Consider the following 12,434-nt stretch of genomic DNA (forward strand, 5'->3'; position numbering starts at 1 on the left):
TTCAACAAGCAAATTTAAAGGGTATACAATAAATGAAATGCCAAACGAATATACGATAATAAAACTTTGTTTTTATGAAAAGTAAATCATGACATCACATAAAATATAAAAAGGTGTAACAATTTATCCAATTTAATAAAATAAATGAACACTAAAAGTGAAAAAAGTGTAAAAACTGACTCCAATATTTTTTTCCACATCATGCTAAAGTTTTCAGACTTTGAGCCATTCACACTTCCCACAAAGCAAACATGATACTTGACTCTGAACTGCTGCTAATCATTATTCTTTTGTCTATAATATTCTGACGATTGGGGCCCATCTCACACATACAGTAGATTGCCTACATGTCTTTTTTCATCGTTGTTTTGTTTAGGGCATACACGCAAGCGTTGTGACACGTTAACATTAATATACACCCCACCTAAAGCAGCAGGGGGGTGTTGGAAACTTTGTAAACAGTATACCATCGCTCAGTCTTTTCGAACTTCTTTTTGCCCCCAAACGAAGAATGAAAATTAACTTAGTTTGAAGTATATCAAGGCCTTTACACTGTCAATAACTCATCCAAGTACCCCAAACAGGCTGGTCATCCACGAAAAGACAGTGCGAGAGGACAGGATAAAGCAGAGAATCTCAATGGGCAATCGGTTTAACACTGCAGCTGGAACTGCTTGCCAGTTCTGCGCTGAACAGGGTCTCGGCATAGTGTCTCGACGTATAAGAGACGTCTGACTGAAAGCCCACTCTGCCGTGACCAAACTTCTCATCAGCAGAAGAATCAAAAGGCTAGGCCCACCTTTGCTGAGGAGCATGTTGTGTGGAGAGAGTCTCCAAAAGGTCCAAAAGCATTTATTTGGGTATGATGGGAAACATGCTCGTCGCCAAACTGGGAAAAGACTGAACCCAAAGTCAATGAAAGTTGGAGGAGGAAGTGTATGGTTTGGCGGATGTTTTCCGCAGCAGAAGTTGGGTCTCTTATACAGCTACACTGCAAAGTGAATGCAAATGTTTATCAGAACCTCCTGCGGCTACATGCAGTTCCTTCCCTGCATTTATTACCCAATCAGCCTACAATTTTCATGCAGGACAATGCCCATGTCCATTGTAAAATGGGTAAAGCAATTCCTTGAAGCTGAAAACATTGAAATAATGACATGGCCAGTCCAGAGTCCTGATCTAAACCCAACTGAAAATCTCTGGAAAATCCTTGGTGACACACCAAACTGTGGAAGAGACTGGAAGAAGATTGGACCAAGATCATACCAAAGCAGTGTTTGAGACTATAGTGATGTCCTGTGGCTGCTGATGTGCTGGAGTCATTCAAAGCAACTCATTTCTGACTGCTATGACCTTCAGAAACTTTAGTTCTAGTCTTTCTTTGTGCTACAATCATTGCTGTTTTCTAATTTTGATAACCATGTTTTACACAAAATAAAGAGTTTGTGTTGAAGTGCCTTGGTTATCTTGTAAAACACTGCATGGTATAGCCACAACTTCAAGTCCACAAGTCCTTCAAATTTTAGGCTAAAAGGTGAAGATTACATTATTTCTGAAAAAATCAAGTGCTCATAGAAGTAGTAGTATATTTTTATTTAATGCCATGTCAGCATCTTAGGCTATTTTCATGGCAAAAACGATTCAAAAATACAAGTATACCAAATAAAATAAAACCAGCAAACAAACAAACAAACAAACATGTTTTATTACACAAGATTTTTTACATTTAATCAAGTGGTCATAAATTGTTCTTTAATTTTGATCTCCACTATATATAAATGAAATTTAAAGGGCACTTAATAGGGTTCTTTTTTCAAGAATTTCATTCTTTTAATTCTTTTAACTGAATCCTGATCATATCCATAAATGGAGGACTGACCAACTGCATGTAATATAGGCCGACCTGAACAATTAAATTAGACACAGTGGGCTCAAATCACAAAAAGGCATCATGATGGAATTGCTGTTCTATGACAATCATTGATTATTTTCACACAAGGAATACATTTTGAGACACAGAAAACAAGCACCATCTGCACAATAATATGTTGTTATCATTGTATAATGTCACTCACTCACTAACACCCGCACACATGCACACAATTTCTTTGTTTTTCTGCTCATTTGAGTTAATATATGCTAGCAGATGTCTCCAGGGCAGCTGAAATCATTACAACGGCAGAAATCTGCTCTGAACGTCAGTGGAATTTCAATGATTACCCTTCACTGTGCCTGCAGTGAAACCACTTTAGGTTTCAGCGCTGCCCATGACAGGTTAAAAAGGGGATCTGACACGTATCACTTACTTTTGGAGTTGATTGATGCTTTCGGAAGTAGAGGTTTTCACTGCGAGTCAATAACATTTCGACAGGTAACATCCAAGTAAATCCTGGTTTCACAACAATAACTGCTGTTAGATGGAATTAAACTGCTCCAGTATAACATCTGACACTGGTAACCAAGAACAAGCCGCAACATTCAGGGTGATCACAGAGATCTCTCTTAGTCACGGAGGAAACTTTATTAGTCATGCTTAAGGGTAAGCATGACTATAACTATTGTAGTTAGGGGTTTGTGCTTTAAGAAATGAATCATCCATCATTGTTTACTCTAATATGTCAAATCGAGTGGCTTGTTAAGGAGAGGAGTGCTTTTAATTTTATAAGACCTCAGTCATATATAGGACCAGAATATCATGCACTTTTAAAAATAAAGTTTCTTTATTGGCATCTACGGATCTATGAAGTAACTTTAACATTCATGGGACGGTCTCTCTCAAAAATAGAGGATCCAAAAAGTGGGTTTTCACAGTGATGCCATAGAAGAACCATTTTTGGTTTCCAATATAACTTTTCAGGGAATAGTTCTTAAAAGAATATTTCATTAATTTAAAGAGCCTTTTAAAGTGCCTTTTGTGGAATGGAAAGGTTCTATGGATGTTGGAAGTGTTTTGACTGGATTCTTAAAAAGTTCTTTATAGTGGAAATAAGCAGAGCTGCGCTTGAACACTACTTTAATTTGCATCGTTCAGAGGCAAAATGAAAAGAAAATACCATGAAAATTTTTCTAAATACAGCCAGTTCCACTCAGAGACACATTCATATAAACTCCTACTCCAATTGTATCGTGATTTGATTAGAATCTCATCCGATTTGAATCGTCACATATTTGAAACGATTTTCAACTGGTTCACGGTTAATCGTTACATCCCTAATAAATATATCAAGCTCTATCCACATACATACTGTAGATACATAATTAAGCTTGTCATTTCACAAAATTACTGTATTATAAGTCAAACAAAACCTTACAGATTTCATACCTTTAAAACTTTACAAACTTCCATATTGCAGCAAAAATTAATAACTCCAACTTGCAACTATTAAAATATCCAGCACTATCCACATACATACAGTGCAATAGAATAAAGCAATTTATTATATTAATTAAATTATTACATCAAATAAAATTGTTATATCATCGCCATATGTAAACCATCTTGACGCCCAACTCTAAACTGCTAAATGTGGACAATTGAGATATTATAAACAGTCTCAAGAAATTCTGCATAATTTCTTTACCACTTTATTATCTAAATAAAAACAGCTTTTGCATGTACTTTGCATGTTATTTTGTTAATGTAATATCAATATATTTATACACGATTTTGCTGTTATTTGAAAAAATATGTTTTTATTGTTATGGTCTAATGATCATTTTAAAAAAACGTTATTGGCGACCTAAGCAAAATAATCATTTGAATAAAAACAAAAGTAATCTGTATTGTGTTGGGTTATAAAAAGGCAATATCTCTGTCTTGTTAAGTGCTTCTCCCACTCTTTGTAATAAGAGCAATTCACCTGCACTTCATCTTGTCTCACACACAGGACCTAATTATAGGGCTTCCTTTCGTCTCATTAAAACAGGGAACTACCAAAGTGCTTAAGAGGATGAAATTAGATAAGAAACCCTCGAATGCAACTTGTATTATCACAATCCAGGAAAACTATTTCTAATTAACGCACAAGTGGATGGTATCTTCTATGAACACTTACGGATAATAGACCAGTTCTGAACTGGAAAACCCTGACCCAAATTTAGACACTTTGATGTTTTACACTGAAACTCTTTATCAAAACTGAACTTGAGGCAAAGCACCACCCCTGTTCTTTCCAGAGCTTTAGAGAAAGAGCCTGCAGGAGCCACTCAAATCACACTGACCGCTGGCCCTTGGCTCTTTGGCGTGTGTGTGTCCAATCACTCAAGCAAGCGATAAGACTGCTGTGATTTCCTTTGCGTCTAGTCGGCTAACGCTGAGATCAGGCCCAAAATGAATGATCCATCATGAAGATCAGACAACACTTTGACTTACAGCCACGAAAAAAAAAAGACGTGCTCTAAGGCAACAGGATAAAATACCACGTTTCTCCGACATCCTAATCTTAGGTGGTCATTCATCACAGATTTCAACATCTTTCTCCCAAAATAGTCTTTTAGGGATTGCTGAAAATATGAGTCAGGGTGAAATTAAGTCTATATATTTGCTTTGAAATGTTCCTGTGTGCTCTGAACAGATCTTCCATCAGACATGAAGAAGACTTGTGTGTGATGGCAAGCGATCAAATTTCTGAAATACTTCTAATGAGCAAACTGACAGACTAATCATTTTTCCTTCCATTACCAGGGAGGGCCAATTCAATTTCCTGTCAAGATGCTCCTAACCAGAGCATATATAAACACAGACCCTGAGAATGTGGCTCCGCGAGTGTGTAACAGGCCTGTCTAAAGATGATAAACTTTAAGGTCAGGTGACTCACTAGATCTCATCTTACTCATCTTGCATTTCTGCTATTAGTCTGCCTGGATGTTTTGACCAAAACTTGATATCAATATCTATGAAAAGCTGTTTATGCACAAACATCACTGCACCTGAGTCTAAGGCAAGTATTATGACTCAGAAAGACTTCAATGTAAACCCTGCAATTAATGCAATGAAGGTACAAAGTTCATCTAGATTCCTTCCTCATGTCGTAAGAAACATTCTTGGCATGGGTTTGGCTGAGACAGACCTGTGCATATTACAGAAACACTAACCTATATTTAATGACTCATTAAGCAGAGGGATCTTCAGAAAACAAACAAAGATATTTCAAGGGACAATGAGTGACTGAAGGACACGTGCAAGAAAAAGCAGGACATTCCAGCACATCCCATCAAACTCCTTTTTCATTATAGTGGCTGTGTGTCTATATTTGTATCCCTGTTATGATCAGTATCACATAGGCTTATGTAAATATTAAATATATTTAAGTTAACTATAGTATAGCTTTTATAGGTCATTCAATGAAAAGGCTGTCATTTGTGTCCCTGATTAATATTTAATTGGCACTAGTTGTGATACAATTAACGTCTACTATTAGACATTTTTAAACGCATCCATATGTATAAAGTAACTTTATTTTTAAATTTATTTCATATATATATATTTACCCTATAAATAATTCTAGGCTTAACTGTACATAAAAGCTTATTTAAAAAAAATGCTGTGTACTCAACCCTGTTAATGTTACAAATTCTTCCTTGATAAAACGATACAAATATCACTTTTTATGCTCTTCAAGGACAAATCTCTTTTTAAAATCACTTAATCTTTTATTTTAAGTTAGTAAATAAAAAGCAATCATAAGCAGTGAACCCTGTTACCATATTTATGTGCATTCAGGTCAACCCTGTTAACATCAGAATTTGTGCAATGTACAATATAACAATACAACTCCATAAATTAGAAAAATATTTATGCATGCTTTTCAAGGACATCAAATACTTTCATTTTGTTTGATTAGTTTGTCAATAAAAAGCGATATTAATCACTCAACCCCGTTACCACAATTTTGCACAGTAAACACAAGATTATTGAGAACAGATATTTGTAGAAATATTAGCATTAAATTATTTCTACTAAACACAGTAGCTAAATTTACTGTAAAATTTCAACCCTGTTACTTCTTAAAAGTCTCCTAGCTATATTAAGTTTTCATTTAGTTTAAGATGGAACTATGCGACTTATCACCACTTTAAAAACAACATTTATCTGATAAAATGTTTAAAATTTTATAGAAATTTCATGGAAAAGACACTTGTTTCATTCAATCCCCTATGATATACTAAAGACGTCAAATATTTTTAAGAGTTTTATACATATTTATACACATTAAAATGAGATAGTGTTTACATAGCCAAGTGTAGGTTCAGCCAATCTCACATTTGCAAATGTCATGTATAATTTCAGCTGCTATGTATAAGCATACTTTGCTCACAGGTTTACTGTACATGCAGCCTATATCTAGACGTTCAAGTGTCAAGTTCTGCCAACACAAAACACAACATGAATATTTTTGTCTTTAACAGCGGTGACCTGATACTCTTTCTGGTGTCTAATGCATTATGTGTAACCAAAACAATGACAATTTTACCCTCTATAGCAAATCTTTACTTACTACCCTAAATATAAGTGCAGTCATTATCATTCTAGATAGAACTCACCTTACGCGCGTATCTTCATGCTGGTGCTGACATTTAAGACGAATTAAACCAATGTGAGATTTAAAGAGAGTTCACGGGGTAAAACGCCGTAAAGAAGAAAAATCCGCAAACTGTGCTCTTGTGCGAGATACAGCAAAACAGGGATATATCCGGAAGCCGCGCGCACTTGAATACAGTTGTCACGCACAAATTGAAGGGAACCGCACAAATCCACCTTCCGAAAAGCTTTGCGGATTATGTTTTTGGAGTCGCGGATGCCAGTAATCCAAACAGATGGAGCGGTGTGTGCTTGGGAAAGCTGCAAATCTCGTCGACTGCGCGCCGTCAAAGGAAGAAAGTTTCCTCTCCGCAAACACTGACTGACGCCGAGTTTTTCCACAGAGGAGCGAGTGAGTGAGAGTAATGTCAGCCTCAGGAAGCGATGACGCGCCGCGGGGGCTACCGACGCTCGGGCTGCGCGCGATTCTGGCGCCCTCAACCGACCGTGACCAACAGCGCACTGCAAATGTTCAGCGCATTTCAAAAAGGCTACAATTTACGAAAAGGGTAATTCATTATTAGAGGAAATTATCTTTTTAAAAAAGTGTTATTTTAATATTTAATTAAAAAAATCCTTTCTTATAATTATTTATCTGAGGTAATTATAAATTCAAATATAATTTTCAAATAATTATTTTTAGACATGTCAAAAATTGCGAAATATGCCTACAATCAAACCCTAATTTGTGTTTTTAGCGGTTAGCCTATGTATTAAATATTATATAAAATTAAATAGACGAAAAATAAAAACACGAAACAGTGGGTAACAAATAAGTAAATAAGTTATTTAAATTAAGTAAATAAGTAGTTAAATATTCTACAACAGACAGACAGTCAGACAGACAGCCAGACAGGCAGGCAGTCAGACAGACAGTCAGACAGACAGACAGACAGACAGTCAGTCAGACAGACAGACAGACAGACAGTCAGACAGAGACAGACAGACAGACAGACAGTCAGACAGACAGAAAGACAATAAAGAAGACAGACGATAAAAAAAACAGACAGACAGACAGTCAGTCAGACAGACAGAAACACAGACAGACAGACAGTCAGACAGACAGAGACACAGACAGACAGTCAGACAGACAGACAGTCAGACAGTCTGACAGATAGACAGTCAGACAGACAGTCAGTCAGTCAGAGACAGACAGTCAGACAGACAGACAGTCAGACAGACAGACAGACAGTCAGTCAGACAGACAGACAGTCAGACAGACAGACAGACAGACAGACAGACAGTCAGACAGACAGACAGTCAGACAGACAGAGACAGACAGACAGACAGACAGTCAGACAGACAGACAGACAGACAGTCAGACAGAGACAGACAGACAGAGACAGACAGACAGTCAGACAGACAGACAGACAGACAGTCAGACAGACAGACAGACAGACAGACAGTCAGTCAGTCAGTCAGTCAGACAGACAGACAGACAGACAGACAGTCAGACAGAGACAGACAGACAGACAGACAGTCAGACAGACAGACAGACAGTCAGACAGTCAGACAGACAGACGGTCAGACAGACAGACAGACAGTCAGACAGACAGACAGACAGACAGACAGACAGTCAGACAGACAGACAGACAGAGACAGACAGACAGTCAGACAGTCTGACAGATAGACAGTCAGACAGACAGTCAGTCAGTCAGACAGACAGACAGTCAGACAGACAGAGACAGACAGACAGACAGTCAGACAGTCAGACAGTCAGACAGACAGACAGACAGACAGTCAGTCAGACAGAGACAGACAGACAGACAGAGAGACAGTCAGACAGACAGACAGACAGACAGACAGAGACAAACAGTCAGTCAGACAGACAGACAGACAGACAGACAAACAGTCAGTCAGACAGAGAGACAGACAGACAGACAGACAGACAGTCAGACAGACAGACAGACAGACAGACAGACAGAGACAGACAGACAGAGACAGACAGACAGTCAGACAGACAGTCAGACAGACAGACAGACAGTCAGACAGAGACAGACAGTCAGTCAGACAGACAGACAGTCAGTCAGACAGACAGACAGACAGACACAGACAGACAGACAGACAGACAGACAGACAGACAGACAGTCAGACAGACAGACAGTCAGTCAGACAGACAGACAGTCAGTCAGTCAGTCAGTCAGTCAGACAGACAGACAGACAGACAGACAGACAGACAGACAGACAGATAGATAGATAGATAGAGTTAGAATGACTTTTTATTATTATTCATTTTTAAATTCATCCAAACATTTAAAATGTAGCTTACAAATCTGGAACTGCTTACATTTTTAATTGAATAAAACAAGCACCAAAGTCAGTAACTGTAGTAAGATATTAATTTAAATCAATCAATCAGTCAATCAATCAGTAATCACAAGATTTCAAATTTATAATATTTTACATTTTAATAGTTACAATTTTAATATTTATACATAATATAAGAATAATAAAGAATTTGCAAGAATTTTAAAGAATTCGATATTATAAAGTTTACAAAACTGCCAAGAATGCTTCTTATGCCCGTAATAAAATATAGTTTCTTTAATTTCTTTTGGATTAAGTGTTATTTTAAAATCAGTTTTTGCATAGAAAAACTCAACAAACGACTTCAGATTTGTACTCCATTCCCCATAATTCCAGACGAAGACATTAGAACGTACTAGCCAACGACATCCAGTCTGACCAGAGAAGCAAGGTTCACCGGGAAACATCATCAGAAATGTAGAGCATAGTTCGTACATTAGTAACAGTTTGATAAAAAAAAGCGAAGCGAAGAGAGGATCCTTTAAGGTGGGATCGTGTCCACATTTTTCACATAAAAAAAAAATGCACAGAGTGCAGGTTTTGTCGGGACATCTGTCGACAAACAATCGTGTGGGAATGAGGCAGAGCAGCGCTTCAGCTGCTGCTCCAAATGATATCGCTGTGGTTCATGGACTACGAACAGCCATCAGCCGAGCGAAGAGAGGATCCTTTAAGGTGGGATATCGGTCAATATGACTGCTTGACAGCGACATTCACATCATTCTGTATTAAAGTCTGTCTGTTTTTTTTTAAAAAGACACTACCCCAGACGAGCTCCTTAGTGCTGTGATGAGTGCAGTCCTGAAGGATGTGGGACTAAGACCCTCTTTATTAGGGGATGTGTGTGTTGGTAAGTCACATGACAGCTAGCCTGAACAAAACATTATAAGATACACTAAAACACAACAATATGAATGACAATCATATAGGAAGAGTGATCAAGGAATAGTTCACCCAAAAATGAAAACTAGCTGAAAAATTACTCATCCTCAGGCTATCCAAGATGTAGAAGAAATTCAACATTACCAGTGGATCTTCTGCAGCGAATGGGTGCCGTCAGAATCACAATAGTCCAAAAGTAATCCACACAACTCCAGTCCCTCAATTAACTTCTTGTGAAACAAAAACCTGTGTTTGTGATAAACAAATTCGTCAGTGGGTTCAGCAATGGTTTAAAGTTAAAATGCAGTAATGGCGACTTTGTTTATTATCAACAAATACATTTCACAAGTTACAGTAACTGATGGATTGGAATCGTGTGGATTGCTTGTAGATTATTCTGATGTTTTTATCAGCTGTTTGGACTCCTGACGGCACCCATTCACTGCAGAAGATCTATTGGTGAGCAAGTGATGCAATGCTAAATTTCTCCAAATCTGTTTTGATGAAGAAACAAACTCATCTTCATCTTGAAAGGCCTGAGGGTGAGTCAGTTTTCAGAAAAGTTTCACTTTTTCCTTATTTTCTTTTGTCAGTGTGGAGAGCATGTCCCTTCGTTCACCGAATAACCCTGGAGACCTCAGCCCCCGACTGATGGACGATGAGAAAACCAGAGACTGTATCATTCCCATGGGGTATGCATGTTATTTCTTTTATAATCTGTTATAATCTTTACATTACTATTTTTTTTTCTCTATTTTCTTTCAGAATAACCTCAGAGAATGTTGCTGAGAGATTTGGCATCACTAGGGAAGCACAGGACCACTTTGCTCTGAGTTCTCAACAAAAGTAGGTGCTGCCATGACATTTATGGATAGTTTATACATTCTAGTTGTTGGTATTTACCACTCAAAACAACTCAAAATACTAATTATTTGTGGACTTTTAAAACACTAGGGTAGCCATGGCACAGAAAAAGGGCTTGTTTGATCAAGAAATCACACCAGTCACTACTAAATTTGTGGATGAAAATGGCACTGAGCGCACTATTACTGTCACAAAGGATGATGGGATCCGGCCTGGGACTACCTTTGAAGGCCTGGCCAAACTGCGACCAGCGTTCAAAGAAACCGGCAGCACCACAGCTGGTGTGCATATGCAGAATTTTTGAAAATGTAATTTGGTCGTTAAATTCCTCAAACCTTTTATTCCCATTGCATGTAATGCCAGTCAGGTGAGTGATGGCGCAGCAGCAGTTCTAATTGGGTGGAGATCTACAGTGGAGAAACTGGGACTTCCTGTTTTTGGGGTCCTGAGGGCGAGCGCTGTGGTGGGTGTTCCACTGGACGTAATGGGCATTGGCCCAGCCTATGCCATCCCAGAAGCCCTCAACCAGGCTGGTGAGAGTACAGCTGTACCTCTACCTCATATGAGGCATTTATATTGAAGTAGTAATCGTGCTTAAAAATGTATTCAAATAGATTTTCCATTTTCATTATTCCAAAAGAATGGTTGTAAATGAGTCATGTTATTGTATTTGCTTGTGCAGGGCTAACTGTGGATGATATTGATGTGTTTGAGATCAACGAAGCATTCGCCAGTCAGGTGACTGATAGATTTTCTTGGATTTCCCCCCGTTTTTTTTTTCAGTACTTTCCTGTTATTCATAACAGTGACTTTCACAATATTCCTAGGCTGTGTATTGTGTGGAAAAACTGGGCATTCCTATGGAGAAAGTGAATCCTAATGGAGGAGCCATTGCTCTTGGTCATCCACTGGGCTGCACTGGTGCTTGACAGGTCGTGACTTTGCTCAATGAGCTCAAACGCAGACGCAAGAGGTGACATATATTATCATATGATAATATCATACAGAAGGGTCCAATGAAAGCTGTTATTTCCCCCAAATTTTGAATTCCATTTGAATTTTTTTTGGAATTCAAAATTGGATTTTATGATTCCATTATTTATTCCGCATTGCTGAAATTACACGAACCTAATACCTTACTGCAAGCCTAACTATACAGGCTTTAAATTTAGAAACAAAAAAGATTATGATCCCTTTTCCGATTGACAGTGTTGTGTTTTGTGTTGCAGAGGGTATGGCGTGGTGTCCATGTGCATTGGGACTGGAATGGGAGCGGCTGCAGTTTTTGAGTTTCCTGGCCAGTGTTGAAAGGCCTGTCACAAGATACCAAGATGATGACACACAGAGAAACTAACAGTCACAAATTCTTTTTAATCAAGCTGCTAGAAGTCTAACTGTAAACACAAGCAGAGAGAGCACACTTCCTACGTAGTTTGCCTTACTTTTGAGGATGTTCAACATTCGGATCTCACTTTAAAGTGCCTTGCATTTCAACTGTGATAACGGATCATGAAAACAGACATGCTTGTATCTGTACAAGCAATCAGAATAACAACTTTTATCTCTTAAAATTTTTGTGACATTAATCTGATCTGGTCTTTCCTTCTGATATGGATATAGCAGAAGAACTCAGAATTAAACTTTTTTTAACCTGTTTTGAGGAACAATGTAATTTACAAAGGTTGTAATGCATCTCAGTTGTTAGAATAAAAATGATTTATTATGTATGCAACTTGCATTTTAAATGCTAGCTATACTACATTTCAAAAGTTTTTTTATACCATAGGACATTTAAAATGTG

General features: G+C 37.8%; 1 protein-coding gene and 1 pseudogene across 2 annotated transcripts in view; one reads left to right on the forward strand and one right to left on the reverse strand.

The window, feature by feature from the left end:
- LOC109049848 (mitogen-activated protein kinase kinase kinase 3-like) overlaps positions 1-7,041 on the reverse strand; it is a 59,739-nt gene extending 52,698 nt beyond the window's left edge. The window contains exon 1 of one of the 2 annotated variants that reach the window (XM_042752411.1): positions 6,544-7,041. The gene's annotated coding sequence lies outside the window, so the exon portion shown is untranslated. The remainder of the gene's footprint in view (positions 1-6,543) is intronic. The other variant, XM_042752412.1, reaches the window with a different exon arrangement.
- A 2,368-nt stretch (positions 7,042-9,409) lies between these two features.
- LOC109063618 lies at positions 9,410-12,428 on the forward strand (annotated as a pseudogene).
- Positions 12,429-12,434: the final 6 nt, after the last annotated feature.

This window comes from Cyprinus carpio, chromosome B24 (genome assembly GCF_018340385.1).
Source record: "Cyprinus carpio isolate SPL01 chromosome B24, ASM1834038v1, whole genome shotgun sequence".
NCBI lineage: Eukaryota > Metazoa > Chordata > Actinopteri > Cypriniformes > Cyprinidae > Cyprinus > Cyprinus carpio.